The following is a 20,008-nucleotide window of genomic DNA, read 5'->3' on the forward strand; positions in this document are numbered from 1 at the left end:
AAGAACTAGCCAAGAGCCTGCTGTATGGGAAGGAACATAGAAGTAGCCATTGATCTATACCTGTACTCACAAACCCCACCTGGTGCTGCGGGAGCTAAGAGTGGCTGGCTGCAATAGCTTGTCTGTAACAGGAAGGGGACAGGGATCAGCCACTTCTGTGCCGCTGAACTGGAACACAGAAACCAGAGGAGATGAGCCTTCCAGATGGTTGTAAAGATATATTTATCTGCCCACCCCCCACCACCTTGGTGGTTTAGCATCTGTTAAGAAAGCAAGAGCAGGGTATCGAGCTAGATCAATGACTGACAGACTGCAGGTAAATGAGGGCTTGAGACCAGAAGCCGAGAGGGCATTTAAGGGAAGAAATGGTGAAAGGCGGTTGGCATGTGGCGGTGTGTGGGGTTCACAGTTTGTCTTAGGTCTTTCATTCCCTACACTGCTTTCTTTACTTGCTCCTGAAGAGCCTCAATACATACTTGGAAGTTTGAATTTGTTTTTATATTCAGAAACTATGAAATGAATGTCTTGATTTTTTGTCCAAGGAATGTCAAGAATTTAATAAAAGGGAATTAGAGGGAAAAAAGATATATTTTTAAGTCAATTGTTCATGATTACATGCTATTTTCTACACAAGATTTCAGTATGATAAAGTGCAAAAGATAGGAACCAATTAATTTTTAACCTATATTGTTAATCTCAGGCTGTTTGAGAGGCAATATTTATAAGCTACTCAGAAATGTACTTTCCAATACATTAGATCAATACAAATAAGTTCTTTAAATTCAATATTACAAAAAAAATTGCTTAGGATAAAAATAAGGTTAATAAGTTTTTTGTTTTTGTTTTTGTTTTTGTTTCTGTTTTTGGTCGTGGGCCTGAACTCTGGGCCTGGGCACTGTCCCTCAGTTCTATAGCTCAAGGCTAGGCTCGACCACTTGAGCCTCACCCCCACTTCTGAATTTTTCTGCTTATGTGGTGCTGAGGAATCAAACGCAGGGCCTCATGCATGCAAGGCAAGCACTACCATGGAGCCATGTTCCCAGCCCCCTAATAAGCATTTTTGAATTCTGATTTCACTTCAGTCAAGGATATATGTCTTTTTTCTGATCTGCACCTTGTTTGATATTATTTTATTACATTTGTCATTAAAGTTATTTATTAAGTAAAATGCAATTTAAAATAATAAAGATATATTGTTCAATGTAAGAAAGCTAAAACTCAATTGATTAATAGTTTATTATTTTGATCTCGAAGATGTGGCTCAGGTGGTAAAGCTCCATTTCTGGTTCAACAAGCCAAATAAGCCTGAGGCCTTGCAAATTCCAGCAGTAACAAAAAATAAGAAGGTAAGCTTCTACACAATTAATCCATGTTACCACTATTTGAACAAAGGGTGATCCACAAACTGAGAAGTACCAAGCCAAAAGATATGCAGAGTCTGATGAAACAGAATAAATAATACACAAGCTTTTTTTTTAAAGTACTCAATAATGATTTCATTATGACCTCATCATACTTACATACTATTTACTTTAAACACATTCACCCTCTCTCTCCTGTCTCCTCTCACTGGTCCCTTACTTCCTGGCAAGTAATCCTTCCTCTATTTTCATTCTGTAACCTAGATTCCACATTTATGAGAAAGCATACATTATTTTTGTCCTTCTGACTCTTGCCTTATTTCACTTACCATGATTATTTTGAGTTGCATCTATCTCCTGCAAATGGTGTGATTCCATTCTGAATAACAGTCCAGTGACTACATCCACTCACCTGCTGGTGGCACCTAAGCTAATTGGCTAGTATGAATAGTGTCACTGTAAACATAGTGTAGGCCCAAGCTTTTTAAGAATGAGTTCAGAAGTGCGGCAGAGACAATGGTATTCTGGTTGCAATTATACAATTTCTTATTTGGCCCCTACCACAGGAAAGTCATTAGTTGGACAATTATAAGTTACATGGCCATTTCTGTTTGGCTAAGCTTAAATTTCAATTTGTTCAATTAGAAGCACTTAGAAGAAATGGCCCACATTTTACTTATGTTTGCAATTCAAGCAAGGTTAGAGGGACTTTTAAAGCCTGACTTTGCTCAGGGATGTCTTCGACTGGGCTTCCATTTGAATTCATTTCAACATACTCAGAACAATTGGTGCATTTCTCCTGGGTTCTGTAAAAGTAAAGGGTGAACCTATTCACTCCACACATTTGCTTATCTTTTTGCTTAATTTGAAGGCTTGCAAGTCTTTTCTTTGCAGGAGGCTTGTTTTAAACCCCTAATTTATAGTTGGCTTACAGGCCTCTGGTTTATGCTTCTACCTCTTCTTGCCTTAACTCATAAATTGAACCATCATCTCTTATTTAATTATATCTATTTCCTTTAATGAACCATAAATTCCAAGAAGATATGTGTTTTTTCAGGTAGCATGTTACCTAGCATACAGTGCACCCTACAAATGAATAATGTGCTGGTGCATTATGGTAAGAATAGCAAACAGACCCCACACTTTTTGATAAGCAGTACAAGAATGTTTTATATATTAACTCATTTGGTTTTAACAATAACTTTATCAGATAGCTATTGTCTTTATTTCTGTCTTTAAACTAAAGACGTAAATCTGAAGATTAAGAAACTTTGTGGTCATACAAATGGCAAGGCTAACATTCAAATCATGGTAACTTGGATTTTCTAGCCTCTTGGTCAATGAGTAAATGAACAAAAAAATAAATGCATAGAGAAATATAGTATACCAAGGGATACTGTATATGAAAAACAGATAAGGCAGCTCATCCACAATGTTTACTAGTCTCTATCATCTTGACAGAACCAGAGTATACCAGGATGTTTGATTGAATGCTATTTCCCAATGCACCTGTGAGGTTGTGTCTGAATGAAATGAATATTTGAATCAGTAAAGCTGTTAGTCTATACAATTGGGTGGAGCTCACTGAATCCAGTAAAGTCCTAAACATAATACAAGTATGGGTGTCTGGATGAGAAATAATATTCTCTCTTCCCTATCTCTCTTTCCTCTCTCTCTCCCCTTGCCCTCTTTATCTCTCTCTCTCTCTTCCTACTTTGGGACTGAGACACTGATTTCCTCATTTCTTCATGTCCTTGGACTTGGTTATGCTCAAGCTTTTGGACTTGGTTCTGTTTCTCTAGAGAACACAGACAAATACATCACTGAGAAGACTAAACATAAAAAAGCTTTATCAATTTCCTGATAAGGCCAAGAAAGAGCTATGGATAGAGTCAAGGGCACTGTAAGAAACACGGCTTTCAGTCTTAGTGGATGTTTTCATTCCAGCCACTTAAAAGAAGTAGATCCAGCCCTGTTCAGAAATACAAAGTGAGTGAGACTGTTCAAATATTTCAAGTTAAGGCCTCACATATAAATTTTATATTTTAATCTAGGACCTTCTAATGGTATGGTTAATCCTAATTTCATGTTTATACCCTATGAATGGAGCTTTATGTTGCATATTTGCTACATGGTGACAAAATAATCCCCAGTGAATGTAATGCCATCATGAACAGACTTTAGCAGGTACCAGCAGAATAAGAGGTAGAAAACTACACAGCTTCACTGGCAGCAGAGTAGCTCGATCCTTGCACAGAGTGATGTAAGGCAGACTAAATTTCAGCTCTGCCTGTTTGTTTCTGGATCCACAGATCAAAGGCATCAGAAGACCCATATTGGTAGGTATACATAACAATAGAATCCAGTTCCATGTTTAGTTTTAACCACAACCATTGTCTTAGTTCATGTTGCATTGCTATAACAAAATACATGAGTCTGGGCTAAGTATAAACAACAGACATATAGTCATCTTTTGTCTCTCATTTCTGGTTGCTGATTAAACCTAAGCCCTGACATCTGGAAGTGCCTTCTTCCTACATTATAACATGTCTGTGGGCATCACAGTGAGACAGATCAAAGATGCTAGCTCTAGTTTTTTGTATTTATTCCCATATGCTAAGAATAGAATATAGGTCCTTTGACATGCCAGGTAAGCCCTCTACCATTGAGCTCTATCACCAGTTACCCTCCCCCTCTTATTCTTCTCATAATGCATCCAATAGCATGTAGACACTCTACCTATGTATGACCCATCTACTCCCAATTATCATCAAAAGGCTCCATTCCCAAATTCCACTAGCAAAATGGTTTACATATTACATACATATTATATATTACATACATATTACACTTTTGAGAGACACATTCAAATGGTAACAGCCATATCTGACTTTTAGAAGGCACCCAATTTCCCAGAGACACCCTAAAGCTTGTTGGCATAATGACTGAGTGGAAAGTCACTGGAACAATCTCTTTATATTGGAATTTTGACTCATCTTTTGAGCCACTACCAGGTGGTGCTGGGCACATTAATTAATTATTATAAATTTCAGTTTACACATTTTTAGTGTGAATAATCAGACCTATCTCTTCAAGAAGTTGTGAAGTTGAAGTTGAAAAACTGATCCATTCAATTATTTGCTAAGTGTCAAATATGTTCCAAGTTCTTATTTTTTTTGGTCGGTGGTGGGGCTTGAACTCTGGGCCTGGGCGCTGTCCCTTAGCTCTTCAGCTCAAGGCTAGCACTCTACCACTTGAGCTACAATGCCACTTCCAGTTTTCTAGTGGTTAATTAGAGATAAGAGGCTCATGGACTTTTCTGCCTGGGCTGACTTTGAACTGCAATCCTCAGATCTCAGCCTCCTGAGTAGCTAGGATTACAGGTGTGAGCCACCGGCCGCTGGCTCAAATATGCTCCAAGTTCTCCCAGAAACTCTAGGTGGTGTTTCATTAAACAGATTTAAACCATTACCCATAAGGCAATATTATACACAGTATGTACCCACTATTCCAAAATCTAACAGGTTTTACTCAGAAGGTACAGCCTTCTTTTGTCTATCTTGTCTCAATTATGGGGAAATTGAAGGAAGCAGTAAAAGAGTGGCATGAGGAAGAATAGTGGGTTACAGCCTGGGTTATAGCAACGTGCTCCATATAGCAACCTAAGGTAGCAGAACCTGAAAAGGAGCCAAAATTCCTACCGAGAGAGAGCCAAATGCTCAGTCATGACAAGAGCTTGCATCAGGCCCAAAGAAAATGAGACTGAAATTGGTAGTAATTAGGCTAGCAACTGGTAGAGGCAAAAAGAAGACTAGTAATTTGGAACTAAAGTCACTAGTACCTTTTAGTTCTGTTCATCAGCCATGATGGTACATTAAAGGAAAAGTCATAGAATAGCCTGATTTCAATGCCTTGAAATCAAAGAGACCTTTACTTTTCATAAAACCACCAACATTAAAAATACCATTAATAATAATAATAATAGTAAAAAATATAATAAAAGCTGGCTTTTGTTGAGCATTTATGTTCTACTGACTCCTTTATTAAGTACTCATATTCTCCTTTGGTCTTTACTATACCTGTTGTAGAAGATGCATTTTCACATTTTGTGTTTCATTGCAAAGAAGAAACTGAGTCTCATACATGTTAAACGCACACACTGTCATTAATGTTTTTAGTACTTGATAATATGACAGAGAGGACATTAAAACAAGACCCCTGTTTTTAGTTGAACAAAATAAATAGCAGAAAGCTAAAACATTTGTTGTCATGGGAAGTGAGATCAAGAGAAGAGGGAGGGAAAGAGAATGGTGAATGCAGTCATAATCTTCGATAAATAGATAGATAGATAGATAGATAGATAGATAGATAGATAGATAGATAGATAGATAGATAGATTATATATGGAAATGGTGCTAGGTAAATTGAGAGGTACATAGGATTGAGGGAGAATGATAGAAGGGGTGACACTGAACAAGATACATTATATTCATAAAATGACAGCTTGAATTGTAATTCCTTTGTAAAACTAGTTAAGTATACTTTTAAACAAGACCCCAGATTGAAGAGCTTGTTTAAAATAAATTATCCTTTGGGTTTTCCTTTAGCTTTTTGAACAATGAAGGTTAGATTCAAAATCAAATCCTACATAATCTTTGGTCCTACATGAAACTGAACTACCCTTGGTTAAGAATGAACCTAACCTCTTATAGTTCTTAAGCTGTTCTTGGACATAATTGCTCTAACTTGAATCTGCATCATCCTGCAAAGTCAAAGAATTAATATGTTATAGCGTTTGATACTTGATACACATAATCATTATATTACTTATTCTATAGTTAACCATATTATCTTGGTGTCTAAGTGTTTTGTATTTACATATATACACACAAGTAGGGCCATAAAATGTGATACTATCTTGATTAAATAACAAAGTATAATAAAAAGGAAGGAATTATAACTCAGTCATGGTAGTATAAACTCTGTTCACTGTTCAGACAGTGTTTTCTGATAAATACAAAAACTAATACTGGATAATCTGACAAAAATAAATACTTAAAAAATTAGCACTCGCTGGGCTCCAGTGGCTCACACCTGTAATCCTAGCTACTAAGAAGGCTGAGATCTGGAGATCACAGTTCAAAGCCAGCCTGGGCAGGAAAGTCTGTGAAACTCTTATCTCCAATAAACCAACAGAAAACTGGAAGTGGCTCTGTGGCTCAAGTGGTAGAGCACTTGCCTTGAGCTGAAGAGCTGAGGGAGAGTGCAGGCTCAGAGTTCAAGCTCCATGGCCAACAAAAAAAAAATTGAACTCAATTCTGTCTAGTACCTTATACTTTGGAAGGATATTCAGAGGCATCACCACACTTGAGGCTGGCCAGCATCCTGGTCAAGCAAGTTCTATTCCATTTTTCACAAAGAAATCTGAGCCTTCAGGAGGAGACGATGCTTGCTGTAGACAGTATGTCAAATAGATGATCTGGGATGAACTCCCGTCACCTACTCTCCAAAGTAGACCATAGCTCTATTAAAGAGAAGATTAATATCCTATTTGTAATCAATAACCAAAAATGGCATCAGCTCTCATCTGAGTAAAATTAAAAGTGGTCAAATTTATCAGCATAGTTCCAATGTGCAAATATTCTAGGAAACTTTTATACCCATTCTCTAGTGGCTTGCTTCCCATGGTAGCTACTGTCCAGGTTACTCATGTCAGAACCACAAATAGTATAATGCAATACAGGAGAATTCATGATTCTATGCTTAATATTACAGGGCACAACCAGAGAGAATTTCCTTTTCTTAGAGATTGATTCTTGCCTTTTATAATAATAGTGGCAACCCCTACCAGTTTCCATTTACTCTTACTCAGCACTTACTTATTAGTCATGAATAGTTGGGCACTCAGCTTAGATAGACTAAAATTAAGCCTTGTGTTCTCTAGACAATTGCTGGGGGTAAAGGGGAAGACATACAAGAAAGCAGATAATTAATAAGAGTTCACATTTTTCCACATTTAGAGGAAAGGCCTACTTATGCTCAGAATAACAATAATTTTGCTGAGGGATGTGGTAACCTCAATTATTATAATCATATTAAGATTGTGTCAGTGGGCTTATTCATAATGAGCACAATAACTAAAAGAGAAAATTTCAATTGAAACTTATTATTTTGAAGAATCCAATTCAATCAACATCATTTCTTAGACTTTCATTACAAGTCATGTTTTATTAACAATCACAAAAATGTTCCATAATCCTAAAGTCAAATATCTTCTGTTTTCCCACATTCTTCTCTAGTCCTGGCTTTTAGTGTGCATAATTTTACAGAGCTGTAAAACTACTTTTACTTATCATTGGATTACTTGGTCTTGGCTTTCCACCAGCTGCCCTCTCTGTACAGCACATTTCATCTTCTCTCCATCTGTCATGATTCTTTTGCTCCTTCAAGATGATACAACTTTTTGTGAAACTTCTCCTGACTCCTCCTTTAAAAAATATATTAAGTCCTTCTGGAGTTCCATAATTTTGCATATACATTCAAGGAATCCCAGCTGTCTAGCTCAGAGCTGTCTTTTCCAATGCAAGTTATATATTGCCACTCATGGTGCTGTCCACCAAAGCCCATTGGAAGTGTGCCTGCCATTCCTGTGTCCTGTGCTGTCAGTCACATTACAGGACTTAGTGGCTTCAAATGTTTCCTTTGACTACCATTATTCTCAGGATGTGTCTCACATCTGTATTTGTGTTCCCAAATGTCTACTATAGCCACAAGTGCAAGCTCAGGAATTGAAAATAGTCATAAGCATGCATGCCCAGAATTTGAAAGAGCCAGAGTGGGAAGAAATAAAACGGCCACTGAGAACAGCAAGCATCATGTATGCGCAGGACAGCCTCACTCAATATATGAATTAACAAAGGGATGAATGAGTTTAAAATAATATCAGAGAAGTCAGCCCAGGCTCAAATAACCAGCTCAAGTACTAGAATGCCAGACTTGAGCATAAAAGCTACAAGACAGTGACTTCAAGCCCCAGTACCAGAAATTAAATAAAGAAATAGCATGAGATATCTAGGCTGACTAGAATCAGAAGAAATTATTTAAATTCCATTCAAGGTGGCTTGCCAAAACTAAGATTTAGAAAATTAATATGAACACTATATATCTATGCATGAAAATAAAAAGTAGAGGCTAGTTAGAAGCAGAAGCCACAGATATGAAGCAAAACAATATACCCACAGGGCACAGAGAGGAGGGTTAATGCCCCTGATATGCAGGGGCCAGTGGGGTAACAGAAGAGAGATTAGAAATGTGGGTGAAAGGCAGGCTAATTCTGCAACTCAAGCTATATAGAAGGCAGAGTCATTTGAGCCAGCCTGAGCAAATTGGTGATTCTTATTTTGTGACCTTGTCTCAGAATCAAGCAAAATATATGGTAGCACTCACCTGTGGTCGCAGCTACACACTTAAAGAAAACACACTTAAAGGAAGCTTAGTCTGATGTTGGCCTAGACCAAAACAAAAACAAAACAATGAGACCCTGTTGGAAAAATAACAAGCATAAAAGGGCTGAGAATTTGGCTCGGGTAGTAGCTGAAAGCTCAAAATCCAAGTCCCAGGATGACTGAAAAATAAATAAATAATGTGACTGCCAGGGTACACAGAACAAAGGAAATTTATTTCCTACCCTAGTCCTTCCATGTTTCCTGTACAAAGACTTCCTATATATCTTTCCACTCAATATTTAATGTTTTAATCATTGAGGTTATATGAGGTCATGATAGCCAGCAGTGGAAAAGTGCAGTAAACTAAGCGCTCTCTGGACTGAGATGTGCTGCCAAGTTCAGATGATGGTCAGAGTGCTAAGTATGTAGGCTTAGCATTTAGTGCTTCTTTTCACTGAAATGTTGACAGAGCCTGCCCATCCATTTCAGTTTATGCAGGTAATCCTGGTGTGTGCCTCTTGCCTCAGTGTCTCCTCACAACTAGATTTCCTTTTTTTCTCAGATGTGTCATAATTAAACTGTTAGGACATGGCAGGAGGGGATTGTTGGGCCTCCATGCTATGGTATCAACTCTGCCTTGGGCCCATCCAGTATTAACGTGCATGGACGACTTGAGCACATGGTAAAATCTAAGAGGACCTATCATAATTCTTGTTTCTTTCTGACCTTTTTTCATGCGCACTATAACTATTTTCTCCCTTTGAAACACATTATCCAAGATACTCAATAATTATAGCAAAATGTGCTCAGATACTAGCAACTGAAGCTTGGTATCCAAGCTGTCATCCTGCCTTCCACTTAGTACAAAGCTAGTTATGTCATGATCTAGGACACAGCTTGAAAAAAATGCATGAAACCCCTATGTCTCCAGTCAGCTGGGACACTGCAAGGAAATTTTAAGTTGTCAGATGATGCACTCTAAGATATGAAGTATGTGAAGGAATGGAATTTGAGGGATTCTTCAGAATGCATAGAATAGATGGCTCCAAAGGTTTTGCCATTTCTTACAAGTCTGCACTCTACTATGTTTACATATTTGGTTTTACTTTTTATTTAGCAATAAATGTTGTGCTCAGGGGTAAATAAAAAATGTGCACTTTAAATTTCTACACTGAATTTCAAAAAATTGACCCACTTCATAATTTTTTTCATAAGTCAGCAAAGAAGGAATAACTCTCATATTACTTCCTTACATCTCTGCAGTAGAAGAGATGTGCTAATATCTGAGCACAAGACAATTAGAGACATACATCCATTAATAAAATAGTTTCTTGATATACTAAAGGTGAATGTTAATGCAGAATTCATGTAAGCATGTATCATTTCGAAGCTAGTCAGTCACTAGGCGGGAGAGAGAAACATAAGAACAAAACCAGCCGACTTCCTTCCACATTTTCTTTGTTCCTTATGTTAGATTCAACTACTTACCCTGAATCCAGGAAACACCCTCTTAAATATTTCAGCAGAGGATCTTGAAAAGAAATCACATCACCACCTGCTCAGAAATAAAGAAATAATTCTAAGCATTGCTTCCCCACTCCAGAGGTTCGTTGGTTGCTTTTTTTAAGGTATCTCAAACTCCAACAACCACCTCTGAACTGTGACATTTTGAAGGTAATTCTATTGGAAAGCCGCTAGACAGACTGTTTCCATACCTAAGGATCTACTAGCTAGTGGAATATGGGGTTTGGATATGCAGCATGCAAAAGAGGATTCTATAAGAACATGTCCCCACTGTTCCCGTAACAAAAGGCTTGAATGCTGCCATCTGGAGTTTGCCTTTGCAAATAAAAGAAGTGTCACATCAGTCACAGAACACTGCTGTGTATAGGACACCAGCACACACATTATGTATATGCATTAAAAAGGAACCTACTGAGTCACTTTAATAATATGCTGCTGTTGAAATTACAGATGATATTTGAGCGAGGAAAAAAATGCAGAGATTCAGAGCCTCAGCCCTGAACTTTCATTTTCATTGAGCAGACTTTGTGTAATATACTGGGATAAAGATCAGCATGGAAGGAAAACTCCAAGCAAGAATTAATTAATGGTTTAATCAAGGTGCTCATATCTATTGAGTCCCTGCTAAGTGCTCATCACTGAGACTACAGAGATGATGACATGCAGTTTCTAAATCTTTGCACTTAAGGAATACATAGTAGAGGGAGGGTGACCCATAATACATAGCTAATTATATCAAGGAAGAGAACAGGGCAACAATGCTAAGACTTCACAGGGTGCTCGCTATTGGAGTAAAAGAGGTTTGCAATCTAGACAAGGAAGAAGTCAGTGACTCTTCCCATAGGGAAAAGCACTTGAACTGATTCCTACAGGCAGAGCAGGTTATCTGGGTGAACACAGTGCTAAACCATCCTGAGGAGCTGAGGCAAAATGCTTCAAGCTGGAGGCACCAAACTTCCTGACTGCAAAATCTAGTACAAAACTATAACAAGAAAGACACAGCACTGGTATAAAAGAAGATGTGTGTGTGTGTGTGTGTGTGTGTGTGTGTGTGTGTGTGTGTGTGTGTGTGTGTGAATGAATTAGATAGATCAGAAGTAAATACCTGCATTTGTCATTTTCTAATCTTTGACACAGATGCCATGATCACAAAATGTGCCAAGAATAGTCTTATCAATAAACAGCAATGGGGAAACTGGATATCTAAATAAAGAATGGAATTGGACTATTATCCATCCATATTATCAACATATGCAAAAGTCAACTCCAAATGGATTCAAAGTTTAAACATAAAACCCTACATAGTAAAACAGCTAGAAGAAAGCGGGTTAAAAAAAAAAGAAAAGCTTTCTTGGGACAGTGATTTTTGGAATGATTCTAAAAGTATAAGGAATGAGAGAAAAATAAATGGAATTAGGTTAACTTAAAAATCTTTCACACAGAAACCTAGTTACAGATTTAGCTTATAAATAATAAGTAAATACTTTGGGTGGTATGCAAATGTATAGAATGGAGAGCTCAAATAGTGTAATTCTGTAGAAAGGCAAAATCAAAGTTCAGCAAAATAAAACACCTGGAAGCAAGTTCTTGAAATGGATGAGATGGGTCAAAGGGAAAGGAGTAGACAAATGAAGAGGAGAAGAGAAGGAAAATGCAGATAAGAATCCAATGTATGTATAGCCCACAAAAATAAGAATAGTGAGGGAAGGAGTGAGTAGGAGAAGAATGGGTGAGAATGTTAAAAGAGGTGATATTGATCAAGACATATTGTATTCTTAAACTGCTTTGTTAAATGGCAAAAAGAAAATATCAGCCACACTGGAAAGAAAAAAATAGTAAAGAGATGACCTGTAGACTTGGAGAGAATATTTGCTAACATCTTATACAACTGATAAGACATCAATATCAAAAATATATAAGGAATTCAATTCAATAGAAAAAAAGAGGCCAGATATGTATTAACCTAAGGGTTTGTCATTCTTTGGAGTAAGAACAAATAAAAGGGAGTACATATATACAATGGAGAACTATTAAGACTTACAGTGGCGTGGGGGGATAATGTTGTTTGAAACAACATGAATGAACCTACAAGACTTCATCATAACAGAAATAAGCCAGGCACATAGTGATAAACACCACATGAAATCACTTATGTGTGAAACTTTAAAAAGTTGAGCTCCTGTGGCATGAATGGTAGTTGCAGGGTTTAGGGAGAGGAGGTACAAAGGACGATGCCAGTCAGAGGATACAAACTTTCAATTAGAATGAATGAGTTGCAGAGAAATATTTTATATCATGAAGACTACAATTAAAAGCAATGTAGTGTGTACTTGAGAATTGCTAGGAGACTGGAAATGTCCTTATTACAGAATAAAATGAAGGTATATGATGAAAAATATATTAACTAGTTTTATTTGAATTACTACATCACATATACATATCAAGACATATTATATATCATTATGTACTTTCTATATATTGTATATATACAATGTATGTATATATATATATATGTATATGTATACACATAGTATTCATTATACACCCACTACTGGCTGGGTGCGAGTAGCTCACATGTGTAATCCTAGCTACTCAAGAGACTGAGATCTGAGGATCAAGATTTGAAGTGAGCCCAACAGAAAGGTATGTGACAGGCTTCTCTCTGACTAACCAATAAAATGCCAGACAGTAGAGTAGGTTCAAGTGGTAGAGTAACAGCTGTGAGCAAAAAATCTCACTGAGAGTGCAAGAATCCAAACCCCAACACACACAAAAATTACAATGGTTATTTGTCAGTTATACCTTATTAAATCTGGAGAGAACATTTTTACAATAATTCAGAATGTGTGTTTGCATATGTGTGTGTTAACAGTGAAGAAGGTTGAAAATTCCAAGTAGCAGAAATAGCATAAAGAAAATTGAAGAGGAAGAAGGGCTGCGGTATATGACATACTTTGTAAGACTTAAAAAAATTAAGGGTTTATGTAACAAGCTGAGGAAACTAGACTTTTATTAAAAATTAAGAGGAAACCATTAAAGATTAAGTAGAAGACTAACATTAGTAGCAAGAAACTACCTTCACAGTCGCTTCATACAAATATCATGACCCTAAAAATATCCATCAGCTCCTTTTAGTTTCAAGAAATACCCAGACACAGAAAGCTCCCACATACACTACTAAACAATCCTTTTAAAATGTCTCCCTGCTTGTAACAGTTCCCAACTTAATATAAAGATAGAATTTCCACCACTCCCACTTTTATTTTTGTCTGTCATGGGGCTTGAACTCTGGGCCTGGGTGCTGCCCCTCAGCTCTTCAGCCCTAGGCTAGCATTGTACCACTTGAGCCACAGTGCCACTTCCAGATTTTTCTGCTTATGTGGTGCTGAGGAATCAAACCTAGGGCCTCATGAATGCGAGGCAAGCACTCTACCACAGAGCCACCTTCCCAGAATTTCCCTTTTTATATCATAACATTGATTCTTCCTCTCTGTGCCTTTGAAATTCATTAAAAAGCATGGGAGATGACTGCAAGCTTGCAAATAAATAAATTTTTGTATCAGACCTAGTTTTGTGTGTGACATTGAAGAAATCACAGCAACAATGGTGGACTCAAGAGTGAGTGGCTAGATTGAAGAGGAGAGTAGTGTGAGCATTGATCGCCCAATTCAAGAGAGGAGGAGAAGGGCATGAGGAAGGAGACTTCAACAAATGATATTGATAGATATCAATGGAATGGGTAGGGAGAGAGGGATAGAATTAAATGAACCAGGTTTCTTAATAGAAAAATTAGCATTCTGTGAATTGATGCAGTAATCGGGACATAGCCAAACCCTAAATAACCAGTCAAATTAGGTTTTAAAGCAATAGTTGAGGAAAGTATTGTATCCCAACTATCAGGAATAAATAATAAGGGGCTGGGAAGGTGGCTCAGTGGTAGAGCGCTTGCCTTGCATGCCTGAGGCCCTGGGTTCAATTCCTCAGCACCACATAAAAGAAAAAAAAAGCTGGAAGTGGCGCTGTGGCTCAAGTGGTAGAGCGCTAGCCTTGAGCTGAAGAGCTGAGGGACAGCGCCCAGGCCCAGAGTTCAGCCCCCACGACCGGACCCAAAAAAAAAAAAGAAAGAAAGAAATAATAATATGAAGTAGAGCTGCGCTGTGGTGGCTCGTACCTGTAATCCTAGTTACTCAGGAGGCCAATATCAGAGAATCACTCTCAAAGCCAGCCTGAGCAGAACAGTCCATGAGACTTCATTTAAGCACCATAAAAGCTAGAAGAGGAGCTGTGTGTCAAGTGGTATAGTACTAGCATTGAGCAAGATGTTCAGGCCCTGAGTTCAAGCTCCAGGAAAAATATATACATACATACATACATAATCTGAACTAGGGCTATACAAAATGAACACAACATTTTTCTAGTACACCATCCAATATTAAAGCATAAGAAAGTAAAAGTTTCTGGGTACCAGTTGCTCATGAATGTAATCCTAGCTACTCAGAAATCACCGGTCCAAGCTAGCCCAGGTAGGAAAATACAAGATTCTTACCACCAATTAACTACCAAAAAGCTTTCAAAAGTGGAGCTCCAAGACAGTTCCTAGGCCCAGAAAAAGGGAAAAGAAAAGAAAAGGAAGGAAAGGAAGGGAAGGGAAGGGAAGGGAAGGGAAGAGAAGGGAAGGAGAAAGGGAAAGGGAAAGGAAAAGGAAAAGGAAAGAAGAGAAAAGAAAAAGAAAAGAAAAGAGAAAAATGTGTCAGCTGGAACTGAGCCCCAGAGCTAGATCTAAAGCTCTGGTCGCCACCCCTCCCCCCTACTCCTCCTACCCCCCACCCCCTGCTGCCCTCATGCAGACTGTGGTCAGGTCAGGTCATCCAGAAAGGGAGGCTCAGAACCATTTACATCCACAGACATGAAGCTTCAGCAACATAAGGTTACATAAGCAAAAGCCTTCAGAGCCAGCTTGCTGGCCAGGACTTGTCCTCTTTCAGGGTTCCTTTTACAAATGGGCTCATGTTACAATGCTGCTTGTCTATTTTCTGCTCAACTAGTTTCTTTTTTATTCTCCTTAAAAAATGGGAAACTTTCAGTGGGAAGAACTAGGTCTGTTATTGTCACACTTTCTACATCTCTCCCTCCATCTGTCTGTCTCTCCTCTCTCTCTCTCTCTCTCTCTCACTCTCTCTCTCTCTCATTTCCTGTCTCCCTTCTTGTCTCTAGTTCTCATCCCTCTTACTGCACCTTCACCAGCTCTCCTGGGAGATGGAGAATAGCACTATGACTGGAAAGTTTTCTTTCTGCTTTTCTTTGCTTGAACTGCACCATCTAGGTTAAGCTCTTTGACATTCCAGAAACATAGAAATGTTTCTGCAAATTATGGCCCTCATTTACTCATTTAGCTCTTTAAAGAAAAGAGGACAAGATCTGGCGGACAAAAATTGTATGTATTCCTAAGCATCTAGCACCTAGTAACTAAGAGATAATTGCTGAATGAATGCTCAATCAATGTTCCAGAACATTCTTTTTTTGTTGTTTGTTTGCTGATCCTGGGGCTTAAACTCAGGGCCTGGGCATGATATCTGAGCTTCTTTGTGCTGAAGGCTTAACCCTCTGCCACTTGAATCACAGCACCACTTCCAGCTTTTTCTGAGTAGTTTATCAGAGATAAATAGTCTTAGAGAGTTTTCTGCTTGGGCTGGCTCCTAACTATGATCCTCAATCTCCTAAGTAGCTAGGAATATGGTCATGAGCCACAGGCGCCAGCTTCTTCCAGAAAATTTTAAGGCGACAATGAATATGAAACCAACAGGCATCCCTGAAACACGGGGAGTAGTTAAGTATTACCCTGTAAAAATGATGACGAAGTATAGACCGTAAATCAGTGCATCATAAATTGCACAGCACACCAAACCTGTGTAGTCAGGAAACTTTCATGCTAGAGTAGGAGAGAGTTAACATGGATAATTTGCTTCCTGTATGTGAAATATAACTTTCTCAAAAAAAAAAAAAAACATGTCAGCTCCCTCAAAAATATTTAGCCCAGGGCCGTGTACTCAGTGACTAGGATAGATGAAGCCTACATTCGCTACCATTTATCCTTGCTGCCTTAGTGTTCTGAATTGAAAGAAAGAAGCTGTTATCCATAGGTTCAGTCGTTAAAAACCCAGTACATGTACAGACCTCTGTAAGATTCAAGGTTCTTACTTACCTAGAAATGAACAGCTTCTCATATCCAAAACATATGCAAGTTTTCCCCAACCACTTCCATCTGGGAAAAACAATCCAACAGATACATTGTAGAATCTCTTTCACAATGCACTCCCTGAAGTCATGAATTCTTCGAAAAGTTTGAGAACACAGCACCAACTGGAAACAGACTGATGGATGGAAATGTAAATATGAAACTTTCATGAGGGCTCTTCCTTCTCACCTAAAAGGAGATGGTAAATATTTCATGCTCTGCTCAGCAGGATTTCCAGTGTCTGGTACTGGCTTGAACACTCCAACTTCCAGGGTCTAAACCACCACTGAATCACCTGAAAAATGTTATACTTTGTCCTTATCTTGAACCCAGTATGTTAAAGAAAGATTCTAATTAAATGTCACATACAAACAAGAGGAAAATAACTTTTGGTGTAATTGGTTGCAAAAATTAATCCAAGCTAGCTGCTGGTGGCTCACACTTATAATCAGGAGGTTGAGATATGAGGATCACAACTGGAAGCCAACCTGAGAAGACAAATCCTTGAGACTGTTATTTAAAATCAACCAGAAAAACACTGCAACTAGAGGCATAGCTGAAATGGTAAGCACCTGCCATGAGTAAAAAGGCAAGAGAGATCTTTGAAGCCCTGAGTTTTAGCACAGTATCAGCACACACACACACACACACACACACACACACACACACACACACACACACACACACACACACACACACACACACACTTACAAAATAATAGTCATTGAAATTTTCCTTCCATTCTATCCAATATACTTGGAGATCTGGGGGGGTGTAATCCTAGCTAATTTTGATTTAGTGATTCATTCAAGCCCTGGACACAGCTTGAAAAACTGTTATAAGTAGAGGACTCAGCAAGAGTCCAGCACAGAAACAGAAGAACAGTGAAGAAGTAGATTAACTCTATGCAGAGCTTACCTGATCCAAAGTAGTGCCATTCTCAACATAGCTGTTGAGAAGGGGGCTTTGAAGAAGGGAAGCAAGAACAGCAAGCATCAGGTCATCTAAAGAATCCCAGTCCTCAGGGCAAGAGCAAAGGAGAGACGTGCTTGTGGCTCATTGGTATATGGCTACCTACTTTTTGGGGGGCAAGTTGGAAAATTGCATGTCCTAATAGAAAATTAAGTTATTGGAACCATGGGACCTATGTTTCTTTGGGCCTGACTTACTTCACTTAATAAAAATTTTTTCCCAAATCTTTCCATTTCCTAACAAATGGGGCAATGTCATTCTTTCTGATGGAGGCATAGAATTCCTTTGTGTATATATACATCCATTCATCTACTGAGGGGCATCTGGGTTGGTTCCATATCTTAGCTATGGTAAATAACGCTGCAATAAACTTAGTTGTGCTGGTAGCTTTAGTATGGTCTTGTTTTTGATCATTCTGGTAAATGCCCAAAAGTGGGATTGCTGGGTCATAGGGGAGCTCTATGTGGAGTCGTTTGAGGAACCTCCATACTACTTTCCAAAGTAGTTGAACAAGTTTACACTCCCACCAACAATGCAGTAGGGTTCCCTTCTGTCCACATTCCCTCCAGCATCTGTTGTTATTAGAGTTCTGGATTATAGCCATTCTAACTGGGGTGAGGTAGTATCTCAGTATTGTTTTGATTTGCATTTCTTTTCTGGCTAGAGAGGTTGAGCATTTCTTCATGTGTCTATTGGCCATCCTTCTTTCCTCTTCAGAGAAGTTTCTCTGTAAGTCTTTAGCCCACTTATTTATTGGGCAGTTGTTTCTTTGAGGATTTGTTGTTGGGGGATTTAATTTTTTGAGTTCCAGGTATATTTTAGATATGAGACCCTTGTCTGTTGTCTGACTAGTGAAGATCTTCTCCCAATCCAGAAAAGGTCAGATAAGATGATGTTAGACAAAATGAACCCCAAGGTAAGGACACAAGTGGTTTTTTCTTTCTTGCTATTGTTTCTAGCATACTTATAAGGTGACTGTTTTGTTGCTTTGAATGTCCCTCCCTCATGTCATAACCCCTGTTTTCACTGTACTTGATGTTGGTAAAATTTGGGGAGGGGAAGAGAAAAAGCAAATTGTTTGATACAGGTGGACCCATTGCAACAATGAGATGTACAAAATGCTATGTTGAAAAATGAACTTTACAACATTGGCGGAGTGGGGGGGGGGATAGTGTAGTCATGGAGATGGAAGGGCAGGGATGGTAGAGGAAAAAAAAGGAGGAGGCAACAATGCTTGCTCATGTAATTATAACTCCTCTGTATTTTCACAAAAAAAAGTTACTAAAAAAAGAAAGAAAGAAAATTAAGGCATTGGAGAAAGCAGGGGGAGGAGATCAAACAAAACAAGGCCAGATGCTTCACCCTGTTCGTTTGACTTCCCTTCTTATGCCATGACTCAGGAGCTGGGGGATGGATGGGAACTGACAAGATGATAGAAATAACTGTTAAAAGTTATTTCAACTGAAGCCAGGCTGCAGAGTCTTATATTGAAGAGTTATCTCATCAAATAACATTTTCCTATTCTGTTATTTGCCAGTCAGGAAACAAATTGATATTTTGCAATCAAGAATAAGTCAGAAAAATGGGACTAGATACCAATATGTTTGACATTCAGCACACAATTGAATGTAGAGATCCTCAACCCTGTTGTGCTAAAGATTTCAGCATCAGCACTGAGTATTGAACATCTATCATGTGTCAGAGTTTTCAATGCTCCTCATTTAGCTACAACTAATGTATTTAAGCAATCTTAATCTTATCAGATGGGAAGGAAAGGTTCTGAGAGTGACAAAGCTTGCTCAATATCACATATTGATCAATTTATAGCTGGCACTGGAGGTTCATGGTTGTAAGCCTACCTACTCAGAAGGCTGAGATTTGAGGATCACAGTTTGAAGCCAATTTGGGCAGAAAAGTCTTCAAGACTCTTATCTCCAATTAACCAGCAAGTAAAGGTATGGCTCAAGTGGTAGACTTGCAGCCTTGAAAGAAAAAGCTAAGGAACAGCATGAAGGCCCTCAATTCAAGCCTCAGTAGTAACACACACAGACAGAAATCACATATGAACCAAAGCTGAAGGTGTCCCTAAAACCCAGATCTGCCGGCATACATACACCCCTTTATGTACATCAATCCCAGTGCCAGAGTCCTCAGCAAACACAAATTCAATGTGCCCCCAAGTTCCTGCAAATGCAACCTCCTATATAATTCAAATGTCCTGGAGATCTATTTTAAAAAAGAAAACTAGATGTAATATATTTCAAAAAGGAAAACTAGATGTAATTAGATGAAGGCTAGCCAGGAAAACATCTTCTCTTCTGAGTCTAATTGCAATTAGCACATAAACTCAGCTTCAAATTATGCTGTATTTAGCACTGGAAATTAAATTCATTAATAATTGTTCAGACACCTCTGAAATGTTGCAGCTAGTCCATCCTCTGAATAAAATATTTTCAAATTAATGGGCATAC

The 20,008-nt window shown here is 38.3% G+C and overlaps 1 long non-coding RNA gene across 1 annotated transcript in view; it reads right to left on the minus strand.

Annotated features, from left to right (window-relative positions):
• Positions 1-16,656, minus strand: part of LOC138839274 (uncharacterized) — a 43,609-nt gene extending 26,953 nt beyond the window's left edge. The window contains exons 1-4 of the long non-coding RNA XR_011375938.1: positions 16,533-16,656; positions 10,295-10,361; positions 8,808-8,869; positions 6,691-6,885 (exon numbers count right to left, since the gene is read on the minus strand). This is a non-coding gene — a long non-coding RNA (uncharacterized lncRNA). The remainder of the gene's footprint in view (positions 1-6,690; positions 6,886-8,807; positions 8,870-10,294; positions 10,362-16,532) is intronic.
• Between the last annotated feature and the right edge of the window lie 3,352 nt (positions 16,657-20,008).

This window comes from Dipodomys merriami, unplaced genomic scaffold (genome assembly GCF_024711535.1).
Source record: "Dipodomys merriami isolate MVZ:Mamm:240054 unplaced genomic scaffold, mDipMer1.0.p SCAF_1, whole genome shotgun sequence".
NCBI lineage: Eukaryota > Metazoa > Chordata > Mammalia > Rodentia > Heteromyidae > Dipodomys > Dipodomys merriami.